The sequence below is a fragment of the Callorhinus ursinus genome, unplaced genomic scaffold (assembly GCF_003265705.2).
Source record: "Callorhinus ursinus isolate GAN/ISIS: 27379988/994484 unplaced genomic scaffold, GSC_fseal_2.0 scaffold8, whole genome shotgun sequence".
In the NCBI taxonomy this organism is placed as follows: Eukaryota; Metazoa; Chordata; class Mammalia; order Carnivora; family Otariidae; genus Callorhinus; species Callorhinus ursinus.
In genome coordinates, this window is record NW_027397070.1 from 65489845 (window position 1) to 65507306 (window position 17462).

Here is a 17462-nt window from a genome sequence, read left to right on the forward strand (position 1 = left end):
GTGGATAGGTCTGTTGCCAATCTAATGTTTCTACCATTGTAGGTTACGTATCTCTTCTCCCGAGCTGCTTTCAGGATTTTCTCTTTGTCTCTGAGACTCGTAAGTTTTACTATTAGATGTCGGGGTGTTGACTTATTTTTATTGATTTTGAGAGGGGTTCTCTGTGCCTCCTGGATTTTGATGCCTGTTTCCTTCCCCCTATTAGGGAAGTTCTCTGCTATAATTTGCTCCAATATTCCTTCTGCCCCTCTCTCTCTTTCTTCTTCTTCTGGGATCCCAATTATTCTAATGTTGTTTCGTCTTATCGTATCGCTTATCTCTCGAATTCTGCCCTCGTGTTCCTGTAGTTGTTTCTCTCTCTTTTTCTCAGCCTCTTTATTTTCCATCATTTGGTCTTCTATATCGCTGATTCTTTCTTCTGCCTCATTTGTCCTAGCAGTTAGTGCCCCCATTTTTGATTGCACCTCATTAATAGCCTTTTTGATTTTGACTTGGTTAGATTTTAGTTCTTTTATTTCTCCAGAAAGGGTTTCTCTAATAACTTCCACACTTTTTTCAAGCCCAGCTAGTATCTTTAAAGTCATGATTCTGAACTCTAGGTCCGACATCGTACTAATGTCAGTATTGAGTAGGTCCCTGGCAGACGGTACTACCTCTTGTTCTTTTTGCTGAGGTGATATTTTTTGTCTTGTCATTTTGTCCAGAGGAGAACAGATGAATGAGAGAACAGAATGCTAACAGGTTAACAACGTCTCCAGCAAATATACTCTATACCAATCAGAAAAGACCTGAAACCAGGGGACAAGAAAGGGAAAGAAAGAAGAGAAAAAAAAAAAAGGAAAAAGAAAAAGATAAAAACAAAAACGGAACAAAACAAAACAAAAAAACAGAATATGATCAAATATGAACAGGCTAGTGCATAGATCAGTGCCACACACTAGCTTTTGGGCATATTTTGGTCTGTTAGAAGAAAGTGCCTGCTAAAATTTTAAAGGAAGAAAGACTTATATATGTACAAAATAAGGGTTGATACAATGAAGCGATGGCAGATGACTGTAAAGATGAAAATTATAAAAGATTTTATAAAAGGACTTGATAAGATAAGAAGTTGTTTTTAAAAAGAAAGAAGAAGATTTAAAAAGACAAAGAATAAAGAAAAAAAAGGGAGAGAATGTGATCAGGCAGGAGACTAGAACAAAGCCATACACTAGTGATTTAGGGTATATTTTGATCTGTTAGAAGAAATTTTATCTCAAAATTTTAAAGAGAGAACAACTTATATATATATATATATATATGCCAAAAATAAGGGTAACTAGTATGAAGGGATAAAAATATGACACTAAAAATGAAAAATAAAAAAAATTTTTTTAAAAAAAGGGATTGATAAGATGTTGTTTGAAAAAGGGAAAAAGAAAAATTAAAAAAAACAGTTAAAAAAATTAACTTTGAAAAACTAATGAATTATGGTAAAAAAGCCATGAATTCTATGTGCAGTATTCCCGTAGCGCTGGAGTTCTCCCGTTCTCCTTGATCGGTAAACTTGGTCTTGGCTTGCTGGCTGTTCGTACTGATCTTCTGGGGGAGGGGCCTGTTGCCGTGGTTCCCAAATGTCTTTGCCGGAGGCAGAATTGCCCTGCCCTTGTCGTTCGGGGCTAAGCAAGCTGCTCGGGTTTGCTCTCAGGAGCTTTTGTTCCCTGCAAGCTCTCGGTACAGCCTTGGAGGACCAGGGTGAAAATTGTGGCCTCCCAATCTCCGCCCAGAGGAGCTGAGAACTCGGGGCTCCGCTCCTCAGTGCGCCCCCAGAGAAAAGCAGTCACTCCCGTGTCCCCGGTCTCCGGCCGCACTCCGTGCTCACCCGGCCTGTGACCGAGCGTTTCTATCTCTGGCCCCCGACCCCGTGTGGAGTCTCCAAACCCAGCAGATCCCCGCGGTGCGCTCCGGCGCCGCTCCTCCCGGGGGAGGAAGGGGAGTCTCCCCGGCTCTGCCGCTTGTTGGGTCCCTGCTGGAGGAGCAGTGGCCCGACTGGGCCGCGGATCACAGTTTATGCCAACCCCGAGCTGAGAGCCCGCGCCTCGGCTCCGTCTCTGCAGCCGGCTTCCCCGCTCCGATCCCTGGGAGCTCTGGCGCACTCAGGCGCCCCCGGTCTTTCTGTGACCCCGAGGGTCCTGAGACCACACTGTCCCGCGAGGGTTCCACCCCCCGCTTAGCCACTGGAGCGACGTCCCTCAGCGGAACCGACTTCTAAAAGGTCCGATTTTGTGCTCCGCGGCTCTAGCACTTGCCAGAAGCGGCCGGCGGAGGCCCCCTCCCCCGCCGTCTATCCTCCCGAATATCACATCAGATTCACTTCTCCGCACGTCCTACCTTCCAGTAAGTGGTCGCTTCTCTGTTCAGAGAGTTGTTGCTACTCTCTTCTTCGGTCTCCTGTTGAGTTCGTAGGTGTTCAGGATGGTTTGATTCCTATTCAGCTGAATTCCTGAGACCAGAGGAAACCCAGGTCTCCTCCTCCTGCGCCATCTTGCTCCGCCCTGGATTCTGCTCTTTATTATTTACTTCCTTCTGTTTGCTTTGGGTTTATTTTGCTCCTTGTTTTTTAGTTTCTTAAGGTGGAAGCTTACGTCATTAATTTGAGAACTGTCTTCTTTTTTAATACAAATGTTTGAAGCTATGTATTTCCTTCTAAGCAGTGCTTAGGACATCCAAGAAAATTTTGTATGTTTACTTTTATTTTCATTCAGTTAAAATACTTTTTAAAAAGATTTTATTTATTTATTTATTTATTTATTTATTTATTTATTTATTTATTTATTTGATAAAGAGAGAGAGAGAGAGAGAGCACCAGCGTGTGGGAGCTCTGGAGCACATGGGAAGGGAGAGGGACAAGCAGACTCACTGCTGAGCAAGGAGCCCAACGCGGGGCTCCATCCCACAACCCTGAGATTATGACATGAGCTGAAACCAAGAGTCAGACGCTCAACTGACTGAGCCACCTAAGCATCCCAGTTAAAATATTTTCTTATTTTTCTTTGACCCATAGGTTATAAAGAAGTGTGCTGTTTAATTTCCAAATATTTGGGGGGGTTGGATTTTCCAAATTACTTTCTGTTTTTGATTTTTATTTCATTGTGATCAGGGAGCATACTTTGTATGATCTCAATCCCTTTAAATTTACTGAGAGTTGTTTTATGGCTTAGAATATAATCTAGCATTGGGGATGTTCCATGTGTGCTTGAAAAGAATGTCTATTTTGCTGTCATTGGTGAGTATTCCATAGATGTTGGTTAGGTCAAGCTGGTTAATAGTGTTGTCTTCTGTATTCTTGTTCATTTGTCTAGTTATTCTACAAATTATTGATAGTGGGTATTGAAGTCTACAACTATTATTAATGAATTATCTATTCTTCAAATTAAAAATATTTTTAAAATGTGGTGAAAAATAGTATAAAACTACCATCTTAACCATTTTTAGGTGTACAGCTCAGTGGTGTTAAGTATATTCACGTTGTGGTGACAAAAATCTCTAGAATTTTTTATCTAGCAAAATTGAAACTTTATACCCATTAAATAGTAACTTCCCCTTTCTATTACCGCTGCTGCTGGTAAGCACTGTTCTACTTTCCATTTCATTTTTTTTTAAGATTTTATTTATTTATTCGAGGGAGAGAGAGAGAGAGAGAGAGAGAGAGCACAAGCAGGGGGAGTGGCAGGCAGAGGGAGAGGGAGATGCAGGCTTCCCACTGAGCAGGGAGCCCGATGCAGGACTCTATCCCAGGACCCTGAGATCACGACCTGAGCCGAAGGCAGACACTTAATGACTGAGCCACCCAGGCCCCCCTACTTCCCATTTCTAGGAATTTGACTACTTTAGATAACTCATATATGTGGAATCATACAGGATTTGTCTCTTTGTGACTGGCTTATTTCACTTAGCATAATGTTCTCTAGGTTTATTCATGTGGTAGCATGTGACAATCTCCCCTAAGGCTGGATACCATTCCATTGTATGTATATACCATCTTTTGTTTATGTATTCATTTGTTGATAGACATTGGGTGGCTTCTACTTCTTGGCTATTGTGAAGAATGCTGCTATAGATGTCCTTTCAGTTTTGTTAATGATTATTTCATACATTTGAGACTCTTGTTAGATGGGTATATACTTATAGCTATTACATCTTACTAATAGGTCGATCATTTTAATCATTCTGAAATGTCCGTCTTTGTCTCTAGTTATATTTCTTGCCTTAAAGTGCATCTCATCTACTATTAATATAGCTATTCTGGCTCTATTATGCTTACTGTTTGCATGGTATATCTTTTTCTATCCCTTTACTTCAACCTATTTGTGTCTTTGAATCTAAAATATATCTCTTGTACACAGCATATTGTTGGATCTTGTTTTTAAATTTAGTCCGGTCTGACAATCTCTGCCTTTTTATTGGAGTGTTTTGTCTATTTGCATTTAATGTAATTATTATTATTATTATTTCATTTAATGTAATTATTGATGTGATTGGGTTTATGTCCTCATTTTGCTAGGTCTTTACTATATGCCCCATGTCTTTTCTCTTCTTTTGTCCCTTCCTTTCCACTTCCTTTTTGTGTTAAATAGAATTTTAGCATACTAATTCTTCCTTTGGCTTTAAAAAACTATTTTTGAATTTATTTATTATTTGTTTACTTACTTTTTAGTGGTTGCTCTGGGGATTACAGTATGCTTCTTAACATATCACAATCTATGTCAGATTAATACTAACTTAATTCATGTAAAATATAAATCTTTGTTCCAAAAAACTCCATTTCCTCCCTCCTCCTTTGCCATTGTTATGGTCGTATATGTTACATATATATGTGCATGTGGGTGTGTGTGTTATAAGCCCAACGATACAATGTTATGATTACTGTTTTCCACAATTTTATGTCTTTTGAAGAAGTTAGGAAAAGGTAAGAAAAGAATAGTCTTTTGTGTTATGCACATATTTACCTTTTCTGGTGCTCTTCATTTCCTTGCATTGATTCAGGTTATGGTCTGATGTTAGTTCTTCCCCTGATTGTTTCTTGTAAGGCAGGTCTGCTAGCAACAAATCATCTCAGCCATTGTTTGTTTGAGAACGTCTCCATTTGGCTCTTACTCTTTGAAGAATGGATTTAGGGGATATAGAATTCTTAGTTGACAGATTTTTCCTTCAGCATTTGAATATGTTGCTCCGCTGCTTTCTGGCCCCCTTGGTTTCTGATGAGAAGCCAGCCGTAGTTATAGGTGGTTCCCTTGTATGCAATCAGTCATTTTTCTCTTGCTGCTTTCAAGATGTTCTCTTTGTCCTTCAACAGTTTCAACAACAGATGCATCTAGAGTGGATTTATTTGGGTTTTTCCTACTTGTGGGTCATTAAGCTTCTAGAATATGTCATGTTTTTCATCAAATTTGGAGACTTTGGGCCATTACTTCTTAATTCTCTTGTCCTTCTCTGTCTCTGTCTCTCTCAATTCTCGTTTTCTGGGATTCCCATGACACATCTATTGATATGTCCCCCATGTTTCCAAGGCACTACTCTGTATTATTCATCCTTTCCCCCCTCTCTTTTTTTCATAGTGGATAGTTTCTACTGACCTATCTTCAAATTTGTTGATTCTTTCTTATGCCCATCTCAGATCTGGTGTTGAGCCCTCCTATGAATTTTTCATTTCAGTTATTTAACTTCATTTAGTTATTTCAGCTTGTTTCCACTTTGTTCTTTTTTAAAATAATGTCTATTTTTGTTGATATTCTCTCTTTGTTGAGTCATTGCCATCATGCTTCCTTTCAGTTTTTTAAAAGATGGTTTTCTGAACATATCTATAATAGCTGTTTTGATGTTTTTTGTCTGCTAATTCCAACAACTGGGCCCCCTTAGACAAGGTTTCTACTGATTGCTTTTTTTTTCTTTAGCATGGCTCACACTTTCCAGTTTCTTTCAGATCTCGTATTTCTTGTTGAAAACTGGATATTTTAAGATTATATATTATGGCAAATCTGGATTCGGATTCCCCTGACCCCCAGAGGCGGTGGTTGTTGCTGTTTGATTGTTGTTTAATAACTTGCCTGAACTAAGCCTGTGGAATCTATTTTCTCCTCAGAGTGTAGCTGCAGATGACTCTGCTTAGTTTTTTTGTTTTTGTTTTTTAAATTCTCTCTCTTTTCTTAAAGCATGATGACCTAGAAGTTACCTTGTGTCTGTAAAGTCTACTGGTCAGCCAGTGATTGGTCAGAACTGTGCTCAAATACTTGGAGCAGGTAAGTCTTCAACCCTCTGCTGATGGGTCAGTGTGTAGAGGCAAAGAGATGCATTCAAAGTTCAAGCAGTTTGTAAGTCTGTCCCCACTTTTTTGTTCATATCTTCTCAGCACATATGTGCAAGCTCAAAGTCAGCCTAGGACATCTGGACAGCTTGGGCCCTCTTCTGTCTCCTCTGCAAGGATGTATCAAGAGCCTATCAAGGCTAACTATTGTTGTCTTGTTTCCCACATGTCCCTGTTAAATTTCTGGCCAGTCTGCTAGTCTGTACTTGCCCTAATGAGAACTGTATCCTCAGGCTAGCTGAATTGCTGGTCTCCCCTGTTCACTTGCCACTGAAATTGCTACTGTTACTGATGATACCACTGGGTGAGGGGTTACTCAGTGCTCCACACCAAATCAACTCATCCTTCTCAGTCATCAAAGCTACCGGCTTTCATGGCTTGTCCTACCTTGTGAAAAGAATCGGGGGTGAGGGATAGGAGCAACTCCAGGCAAGAATGCTATATACCTTCACTGTTCTTATTTGAAGTGCAATAGTTTTTCATGGGTAACCATTTCTCAATTTGGTGTGTAGCGTTGGTTGATTTATAGATCTCTGAAATGGTGGTTTTTGACAATTTTGTCCAGTGTTATCATTGCTCTTTGCTCTGCTATACAAGAATGTCCTGCCAGCAGTGACTTTTACGGGTTCAGAATTAAAGGTGCAGTCATGGGAAGACTTGGAGGACATTTGCAAGAACAAATCTTCAGTAAGTTCCTCAATTTGCAAATTCTGTCCCCTTAAGAACATAGGGAGGAGCTACTGAGAATCCCTGGTTTACTCATCCATCCATCCATCCATCCATCTATCTTTCATTTATCAAACCTTTGTCAAGTGTTCATTCCATCTCAGGCACTGTGTTAGGAACCCAGAGAATGAACACACCTAAGATAAAGTCTTTGTTCTCAAGAAAAGCACATAGAAAGGCAGAAAGTCATGGTGATAGTTAGTGCCCCAAGAGTACCTCAGGGAATGTCTGCACAGGGCCAGATAGAAGGGGTGGGTTGGGGTGAAAGCATAGCAGAGTGGGGTGTTCCTCTGGATCTTCCCATAGCTTCTCCAGCCTCCGCTTTCTGTTCTTGCCTTACAAACTGTGATCCTTACCTAGAGACTGCTGCAGCCATAGCTCTTATGTCTAGCATGGAGCCCACGTAGCTTTGGGGGGAATTGTCTTCTCTGCTTCATGTCACAAAACTCTAGGCAGCAGTTCTTTATCTTCAACTGAGAACTGTTTCGTGCTCTGGCATATCAAAGTGTCTGCAGACAGAGATAAGCTGTGTTTTCACATTTTTGTCTACAAAATTAATGATCTACAGCTACAATAAAACCATCATCTCTTGACCCCAGTGGGGATCACAGGACATTTTGAGCTTAAAAACACACACATACTCACACACACACACACACAAAACCTCAGTGGCAAAAAGTGCAGATGTTTTTCTTTTTCTTTGTCCTTCAATAGTGTTTGCATTTGTTAGAAATGTGGAATCATGAAATGCTATTGTCAAAGCACTCCTAGGAGATTTTCCAACACAAAGCCTTTATTTTACCAGAGGGGAGATGGGAGATGTGTCCAAGGGTATTCTGTGGGTGGATCTGCCAGGTCCAGGACCTGGAATCTTCATCGTCAGCCTTGTTTTCTGTTCTTCAACTGCCCGGCAATGAGTTTAAGTTCTCTGCCTGCACAAGAAGGCCCCAGCCCAGTTCTTGAAAACCTGGATTCCGGAAGTCCCCAGCCCTGTCGTTTCCTTGTGCCTAGTGGTTCTTGCACTGGCTGAGTGTAGCTTCTGATTGCTGCCCATGACTCTGCTTCAGGCTAACTCTCTTATGCCTTTCTTCAGACTCATGGGAACCTCTGAGGCAGTAAAGAGCAATAGTTTAGGGCAGACTGCCCTTTGGCAGGTAAGCACTTGCATGATTGTACCAGTTGTTAGAACACTGAAGTGTTTGTGTTCCAGTGGTAAATAACTGTTGCCTGATCCCTCACGGGCCCCCCCCTCTGCCCTGATCACCCAGCAATCCAGCAGCTGAGAGTTAATTCTGGCCAGCAGAGGCCCCCAAGTTAGCCCTCTTAGCCCTCGTTAAGAGCATGGGGTCCAGAGCCAGGCTGTCTGGATTGAATCCCTGGTTCCTCTTTGGCTCTGGGACAAAGGGCAGGTGGTCTAAATTCCCTAAGCTTCAGTTTTCCCATCTGCAAATAGGGATAAATACGCACCCCACAGGGCCGCTTTGAAGTTCACACTAATAAAAATTTCCTGGTTTCTATCTTTCTCACTACTTTCACCCCATGCTTGCTCTCCACGTCCCTAGATCAACAGTGAGGATAAGCTGAGGGCCTCTGTCTTATAGCCTGAGGACCGTGTGGGACAGAAAACAGGGCTTTTCTCCCTTGAATCATGCTGGTGATGCCTGCGACCCTCTGGGCCCCGGCCTCTGCCTGCATATACTGATTGTTGCTTCTTTGTTGTCAGGACCACTGGGGTCTACTTCCTTAGAACTTCCTTAGAACCAGCTCTCCTCTCCTGCCACCCACATTCTAACTATAGCCAAGGCTGTTCTCAGCCTGGTCGGTACCTTTGTGAGAATTGTAAAAAGGCAGCCCCTCTGAACAAACATATGACTTGGCAATTGGACCACAGGCCGGATTTCAGGTTCCACTCACCCCTTTTTGTGCAGTGCACATCCCATACAACTGTATATGGCATCTCTACTGGCAGCACTCAGGGGGCATTTAGGAAGAGTGCCAATAGATTTGCAAGCTAACAACTAACTACAGTCGTTAATCCAAGCTTTGCTTTACAATCAAACAGCATGATTCATTAAGTGTCCCAAACCCTCAGTGTTTATGCAATAATCATTTGTTGAGCCTACTGTGTGCCAGACTCTGAAGATACAGACATGACCAGGATCTGAATTTGATCCCTGAGGGACATGGCACCTAGGAGAGATGGAGCCACACAGACCTGGACCTCCAGCCCTGGACTAGTCAAGACTCAGCACTGGGATCAAGGCAGGAAGATCCATCTGGGGCTGGAATCCAAGAAAGGGTGAGTGTTCTTGAGTAAGGGAGCAGCCTATGTTCTCTTCGGCTGGGCCTTCCCACCAAGGCTGGCCCGTGCTCTGCCTTTAGCTCCTCCATTGGAGAAACTCAGCTTTCCTTACTTGCACCTGCGGCCGGCTTGGAAGTCCCTTCGTCCATGCATTTTCTTTCTTTGGGAGGCTGAATCCTGATGTCCCAGCCCAGCTGCCCCCTGGAGGTGAGCCGCCGCCGGTGTGGGAGTGGACAGCACGCTCCCTGGACAACTTTGCAAGTGCAGCGGTGTCAGGAAGATGACACACGGAACCTGTGCAGGGTTTGCAGATGAGCGAGTTTTGCCGACGCATGCTCCTGGAACAGAATAACCTTTTGCACGGTATTAATGTAAAAGTTTCATTTAAAAGACACCAGCTGTGGTCCTGCGCAGGTTTATTCATATGGGACCTTCACTGGGTCAACTTAATACTTAACTACTGCTTATTATCCCATCAGTCTTCAGGGACAACCCATGATCTAATTGCCCAGCATTTATGTTGCTTGGTAACCACAAACAGAGAATAATAGTCCTTAAAGGGGCAGTGTGGAATTTCATGCCCCTGCAGTGAAGTACACTTCATTTCCCAGAGCACCCTGTGTTTTTTAATTCAGTGAATAAAAATGTGTAATGAATAATTAATTATGTGCTTGGAGGCACAATAGCTGCCTACTTTTGAATATTCATCAGTGGCATTATTAATTCACTAGAAATCCCAGGGAGGAACAGGATAGGCTTTTAGCCTAGCTGGAGGACTTAAAGATAATGCTTTGCAACATGAACAAACTTTTTTAGAGCCGACTTTTCTTTGGAAGACGCTTTCTGGGTTATTTTCCTCTTTTAAGAACGTTTCTCCATTCCTGCAGAGCTGGTGGGATGCAGAGGCCACCAGTGACCATGAAAAAGGCCCACTGTGGCCCTCCTGCCTGGAAAGTACATTAATAACCCGGCCCACTGGTCCCCCCGGGGCCCAGAGTGGGCTCCTGGGAGTGAGGGGTCTGGTGGCGGAGGCGGGAGCCCTGTGTTCACGTCTAGAAACGAAAGCAGAGGGCGTGTTTGACAGCTTTGCGCTTTCCCACTTGGGACTTTCTCCTGTCGTGGAGATGGAGACGATCGGCTCTCCCTCTGCAACCTCTGATGGACTGATCTGGTCTAACAGGCGCCTGGCAGCGAGCCCTCCAAGACACAGCTATGCCGAGCCTCATGACGAAAGCCAGTACTGTTTCCTTCTGCAATTTTCTGTGACTCGTCCTCCCCCTCTGCCCCGTGGGGCTATAGCTCCTTGCCCCGCGTCTCCAGTTAGCTTGTAGGAATTTCCTTGTGGTGGGGATAGCTAACTGTCTCCCCCACACCCACTCCACTCTCCTTCCTCACTAACTCCACCCCTACAGCACTGGGATGTGTGCCCAAAGAGGACACTTCCCTGCCTCCCTTGCAGCTAAAGGCAGTCAGATGCCTAAGTTCTGGCCAATGCAGCGATGCATGCAGAAGAGTCTGGGCGGAACTTCTGTGGAGGGTTCTGGAAAGGAGGTGGAGAGGGAGTTCTGTTTCCCCTCCTCCTGGTTTCTCTCCTCCAGCCTGCATTGTAGATGAGATGGTGGAAGCTCCAGCCACCAGCTTGGCCCATGAAGTAACTCTGAGGATGAGAACAATGTGCTTGGAATTTGGGTAAGAAAAACGGAAAGAGCCTGGCTCCCTGGGGACCATGGAACCATGTGCCAGTCCAGGATTTCCTCCCTCCAATCTTCTTCCACATGAGAAATGAACCTCTCATTGTTTGATCTGGGTTGTTCTAGGCCTTTGGCTGTGTTCTGCTGAGCCAAATCTTCCCTAGATCCCCCTGCTCAGAGTTCTGTCATCATTCCTACATTTGTTCTTTCTGGTAGATGTGAAAGTTCTTTAAAAGCTGGTCTCAAATAACAGAATAGAGTCTGTGTACCCCAGGCAGAAGTAGATGCTTTAAAAGCAATGTTCTGTTAAGGAGGGCTGCAGACTTATCTTTGCGTCTCACTGGGAACTCAGAATCTTGCCTGGAAAAGGCAGGAGGTTTAGGCATCTCTCTGTAACTGGTTTAAAGGAGTTATTTAATTTGGAAGTTTAGTCAATGAAAGGGTTATTCCAACCTGGTTGAACTCATGGTCTGAAATGAGAACCTTCACAGTTCATCATATCCAAGGCACTATCAAACATAGGGTGCACCATTATTTTATGTCTTGCCAAGGAAGAAACAAATTCCGCCAGTTATCATTGTAAAATGCAACTTGATTTTGGAAACATTCAATGTGAAAAAAATGTGCTTTTTAGTATCAATGAACTAGGGTACAGATAGTTAACTATACACTTAACTTAAGCATAATGATTCACTGTAATCACGGCTACCACACAGAACTTTATTAACTTCCACTTCCACTCTTGCCAAGAAATAGGTGAGAACTTTCTGGATCTCCGTCAGTTTTGTTCCACAATGAGAACAGCAGGAAGGAGACCCCGTCTGGAGTTGGACCCTTCTTTCGATTTGCAGAATGTATCTACGTATGTGCATATGCAGTTACACCAAGTTTACTTGCAGAACTAATCGCTGTCACTGGTGATTCTGGGGGTGGTTCATTCTCTCCACTCTGCTCAGGAGAATCCCCAGTGATGGTCATGATGTGGATTTCCTGGAGCTTGGTCCTCTCTCCCCCTGCTCTTGGTTCTGTGAGTGTTGGCCGCACTGTGTCTGCATTTTGGTGATGGGAGGGATTCCTCTGTCTCTCTGTATCAGATGCCATTGGTGCTCTGACCCACCTGGTGGCCTCAGCCCATGGGCACAGGTGCAGCTGGAGTGGACTGTCTTCAGCCCACCAACAGCTTCCCACCCCACGCAGCTGAGTCTCTTTTTCTCTGCCTTTTGGTTTTCTGCATCATCTTAGATGTTACTGTAGCTGCTCAGCCAGAGGTGGGTAACGGCTCCAGCTTCCCCATCCTCTCATGGTAACTTGAGGCCCACCCACACGGCTTCTCAAAGGGACCCAGCACGATTAAGCCCTGGTTCCCCACAGTGGCCATCTTGCCATCGCCTCGGGATACAGTCATGCTATGAGGGGTCCTCTAGGACTTTACTGGGTTTCCTCCCTTCCCTGAGTTACTTCCCAAGTAGACTACCTGCATCCAAGTCCTTTGGTCAGGATCTGCTGTGGAGGGATCTCTGTTTATCAGAAAGAGTAACTTCCTCACTGGGGTCCAGCCTGAACATATATATATTTTTTTCAATATGCAGAAAAGTGGACCCCATAGAATAAACCTTCCTTGTGGCTTAGGAGTTGTGACAGATTGTTATGGTAACGGTCCCAGGTGAACCGTCCCTCCAGGGATCCATGCTTTTCTGCAGTCCCCTTCCACATGGACGCAGGCCCAGCTGTGTGACCTGCTTTGGCCAATGAGACAGAAATAAATATGATGTAAATAGGGGCAATAAGCACTTGAGCATTTCAGAACAGTCTGTTAACATATGAAGAAGTCCCGTCCATCCTCCTGGAGGACTGAGCAGAACTAAGACATCCCAGTCAATAGCTAGCACCAACTACAAGATGCAAGTGAGGCCGCAGGCCAGGATCTGTTAGCTCAAGAGCCCACCTTCACCAAACTCAAATGTTTCCACCCTGAGTTGTTTTAAACACAGCCCAAACCAGCAGATTTCTAGCCAAGTAGACCCTGCTTGCTTCGCATACCCTGAGAAACCGTGCCCAACAGCTGCTAGACACAGGTAAGAGAAACCCTGCAGCCATCAAGAAAGACCCCAAGCCAATGCTGCCCTTTGATGTCCTCTGACCCCTCAGTTCCTCTCTGGGAGCAACAGTGCCTAGGCGTGTAAGACCTCTCTCCCCCAGGAGTTCCTTTCCTTCTTCCCCTTCTAGGTGGTAGCTCTCCTCCTTCTGCCATTGCCTCTGGACAGGGCCATGGTGTGAAGGCTGTCTCTTCCATGCAAACCTGTCAAAGCTGCACCAAATAAAGACCTTTCCATGCTACTGCCACCGCGCAGTTGCATCTTTCCCCTTGATCATCCCTCAAATCTCTCGCACTCACCACCGTGGGGGAATATCAGAACAGACTGAACCCACGAGGGCTGAAGCCTTCGAGAAGAGCAGTGATGGGTCCACCCTGGGAGTTGTGGGGGCAGAGAGCCTATAAATGCAGGGCATGGTGGTGCAGGGGTGACCCACGGCGAGATGGCTGAAGTAGAAGGGTATGGGAGAGAGAAAAGTCCCCTGGAGTAGGAAAGGGAAACCCTCCAAGAGCATCAGAAGCAAGGAGGGGACAGGTAATTATTCAGAGTTGCTAAAGGTTATGTTCTTCAAGAGATGTGACTAATGGTTGATGTTCTTGCTTGGACTTCACTGTTTTCAGTGGGGCCTTGTTCTGGGACTGGACCTTTTGGTTCAGGTTTGTATCTGAAACACAATGCATATCTTTTTTTTTTTTTTTTTTCTTTCAGCCTTCTGGTCAAGAAATAAAGTGTCCTAGATTACTCTCTTTCACCAAATTCTTGACTGAGATACAGTGTTTTTATTGTTTACAAGTGAAATAATATCCAGGCTTTAACCATCCTGTTTCCTCAACAAAGTTATACTTCTAGTAAAGTTTTCCAGGAAGGTCAGGCCTATGGATTTAGATCAATGAAGACCGTCTTGCATTTGGTTCTTAGCTTGGGTTAAGACTGGAAGTAATATTGACATGTATCTTTTATTCCTGGGAATATAACATTGTGCTAATAATAACCATAAGAAAGCAAGTGAACACAGCACTCTAGCCTTATCCCCCCCCTTATGTTTCAAGTAAAGAGTGGAAGAATCATGAATAATAAATATGGAGATAAGAGAATGAAACTGGGAAATCAATTTACTGCAAAATATTTGCATATTTCATTAAAAGAAACTCTGTATGAGACCCATAACAGGGTGGAATGATTTATATTTTGATTTGATTTGTGTACATCATGCCCCTGGGAGGACTTGTCTTTCCCATTGGTGTCGAAGACTTGGTGGTGCGTTAGGGTTCAGGGGCATTCAGACGTTGACTCTGAGCCTCTTGTATTACAGAAATGGAAACTGAGTTCTAGGGAAATTATATGGGTGGTGGCAAGGCCACACTTCACCCAGAAGAAATTCCATTGTTCTAAAAATGTCAGGAACATGATAAAAACATAAAGTAAGTCATGGGAGTCTTTACCTCCACAGGTTTTTACATCGTTGCTTAAAGTTAGGAAGATAAGAGTCCTCACCTCCTGATCTCCTTATAAAAATACGGGTCAAAACACAGATAAATGAACATATGGACATATTTGTATCTATTTTGACAGAGACAAATTTTTCATTGAATATATCCAAGCCACCCCTCTCCCCCTGCCTCCATCCCAGCACTGCTCCAAGATACAGCAAACAGATCTCTCTTCAGTGAAATGGCGGGGTATTTATGGGATATTTCCATCCCGCTTCAAACACTCTCTGCTGCATAAAAATTGTTCTGATGGCTACTGCTGATTGTATGACAATGTCTAAAGCTTGGGATTGTTACCCTCTTAAAACCAGAAGGCCTGGGAGGATCAGCCTATTTCTGTTGGGTTTGTCAGCAGTTCATGTCATCCACAAAACCATGGTTGTATTTGGTGGCTTCCCCTCTGGGTTGATCTTTTCAGGAAACTGCTCTTCCCTTTCAGCTGTGGCCCTATCGATTCATGGGACCACCATGCTGCTCAGGAACCCTCCATGTTTCCTGGCTTGTACCCTCTCCCATTTCCCACAAAAGCTCTTCCAAACTCTCTCCACTGTCCTCACTCTCCTTCCTTCTCAGAGGATGGCTTGTCCCCTGCTGGCCAGTAAACAGAAGCTATTCGGGTACATACGCAGAGCTTGGCTACTAGGCTGCCTATTTTCAGCACAATGCCTGGCACGGAACATGCTTGCTGAGTGGTTGAACTGATGGAAAAATAGCCCTAGGAGGTGCAGGCCCAGTGGAGCAGGGATTCAGTGAAAATAAACAAAAGAATTCATTGGAAATACCTTGTTTCAGAATGGGAACACTGGAATCTAGAGCCAGGTCTATCAACAACTATCCATGTGATTTTTGGAAAATATTCCTTTTTTCCTTCCCTCTCCCCTCCGTCCCTCCCTCCCTCCCTCCCTCCCTTCCCCCCCTTCCCTTCTTTCCTTCCTTCCAACCATCATCCATCCACTCAACCCCACATCCATCCCTCCCTCCATCCTCCCGTCCATCCCTCCCTCCATCATGCATCCAGTCATTCATTCATTATCCCATGACTCATCACTCAGCACCCACCTCGAGCTGGGCATCATGCTGGGCACTGAGAATACAGACACGATAGGATACACCCTGCCTGTGAAACGCTGTCTGGTAAGAAGCATGAATAACTAATACACCAGGGTGAAGATGCCATGGAACACAAAGTGAGAGGGATCCTGGAGGAAGGTGGTCAGGGAAGAGGGTGGCCCTGGAGCTGGAATGACGAAGGGGAAGGAGTCAAGTGAGGAGGTGAGGAAAGAAAGGAAGAGCAGAAGGCTCAGGCGGGGCCGTAGGAGGCCCAGGGTCACCAAAGGGCCGCAGGGTCTGAAGGGTTATAGGAGCCTGTGTGAATTTCTACCTGCAACAGAACAGCCAGTAGGTGAATCTTCTTTAGCCAGGCCAGCCAGTTTCCGTGATGCCACTGGGAAGCCAAGTCCTAGGCTTGTTGTCGTTTCAGATGAATAAGACAGCTGGTGTGAGGGACACTTCAGGATTCCCGGAGTCTATGTGCTACTAGCCTTTTGACCTTGGATGCCTGCCTTGGGTCTTGGGAACTCCTGGGCTCCCTTGCATTTGCGGACACGCTGTGCCCTTGCAGTACAGATGAGGACACCGGGTCCCAGAGAAGAGCAGGGACTGGTCCAAAGTCACGTATGGCCAAAACGTTAGGTGGCATTACTCCCAGAGGCATTCAGAGATGAGGAGAAAATGGTGCTGTACAGAGAACGGGAGTCAGAGGGATGGCAGGCACAGGGCTCTGTTCCTGAGAAACCTGACTCACACGCAGCTTTTAGAGAATGAAGTGAATACTGGATGCTTCTTTCGCTTCCTGGATTTCTTCTTCCTCCTTCTGCTTGCTCACTCTGCTGCCTCCTGGGGCATCACCTCTTCTTTGTATGCATCCTGGGGGGGGGGTGCCAGTCGAAGGGCCTGTGGCTCCCTAGGTGGGGAATGGGCACGTGACTTGGGGCTCAACCAATCAGAGTCTCTCCTGAGATCCTTGGCCAGAGACAGACAGGTATTTAAAAAGGCTGGTGGTGGTTCACCCCAGAAATGGCCTCCCAAGAGATGCCATATGGTCCTTTCTACGTGCGCTCCCAGAGTCGCCCTGTTCTGTGTGTCTGTGTCCGGTCCGGCTCTCCCGTCACTTCTGTGACTGTTCTACGTGCGTGGCCTTGGGTGGGTTGTTTTGTCCTCCCTTAGCCTCCATTCCCTCATGTGTACGATGGCATAATTATCCCGCCTTGCAGAGCCGCTCTCGTAGCGATCGAGTGAGTCAAGGGCGCAAACGCATCCTGCACACTGTAAAGTGCCCTAGGCATTTGAGAAGCTGTGGTGATGATGATGATTACCAGCTAGTGGTCACTGAAAGCACAGCGCACGAGCTTTCTGAACGGCCCCTGTGAGAGGACAAGGCTGCTCTCCACCAGTGGTTCCACTTAAAATGTATTGCAGACAGGGGCCCGTGGGGAACAGACTCTGCCGAATCCATCATTTTGCATGCTGTTCATTAAAAAGAATTTCTAAAAATAGGCCCATGTCAGAGAAGGTGTCCCAGACGGGAACGTGTTCCTGAGCTCGACCCCATTCCCTGTGATCTCATATTCTCCAACCGCTGGGCTGCCTGGGGGACAGACCTGACCCAGCTCAGCTGCTGTGGGCATTTTCTGCCTCTGGAGAGGTCCAGAGCCCTTTCTCTGCATGTTTGGGGCACGAGGTCCCACCTGGAAGCACAACCTTCTCAAGCGCTGGAGCCCAAGTGCCTCCAGGTTCCTGTGCCCCCTACTGTCAAGC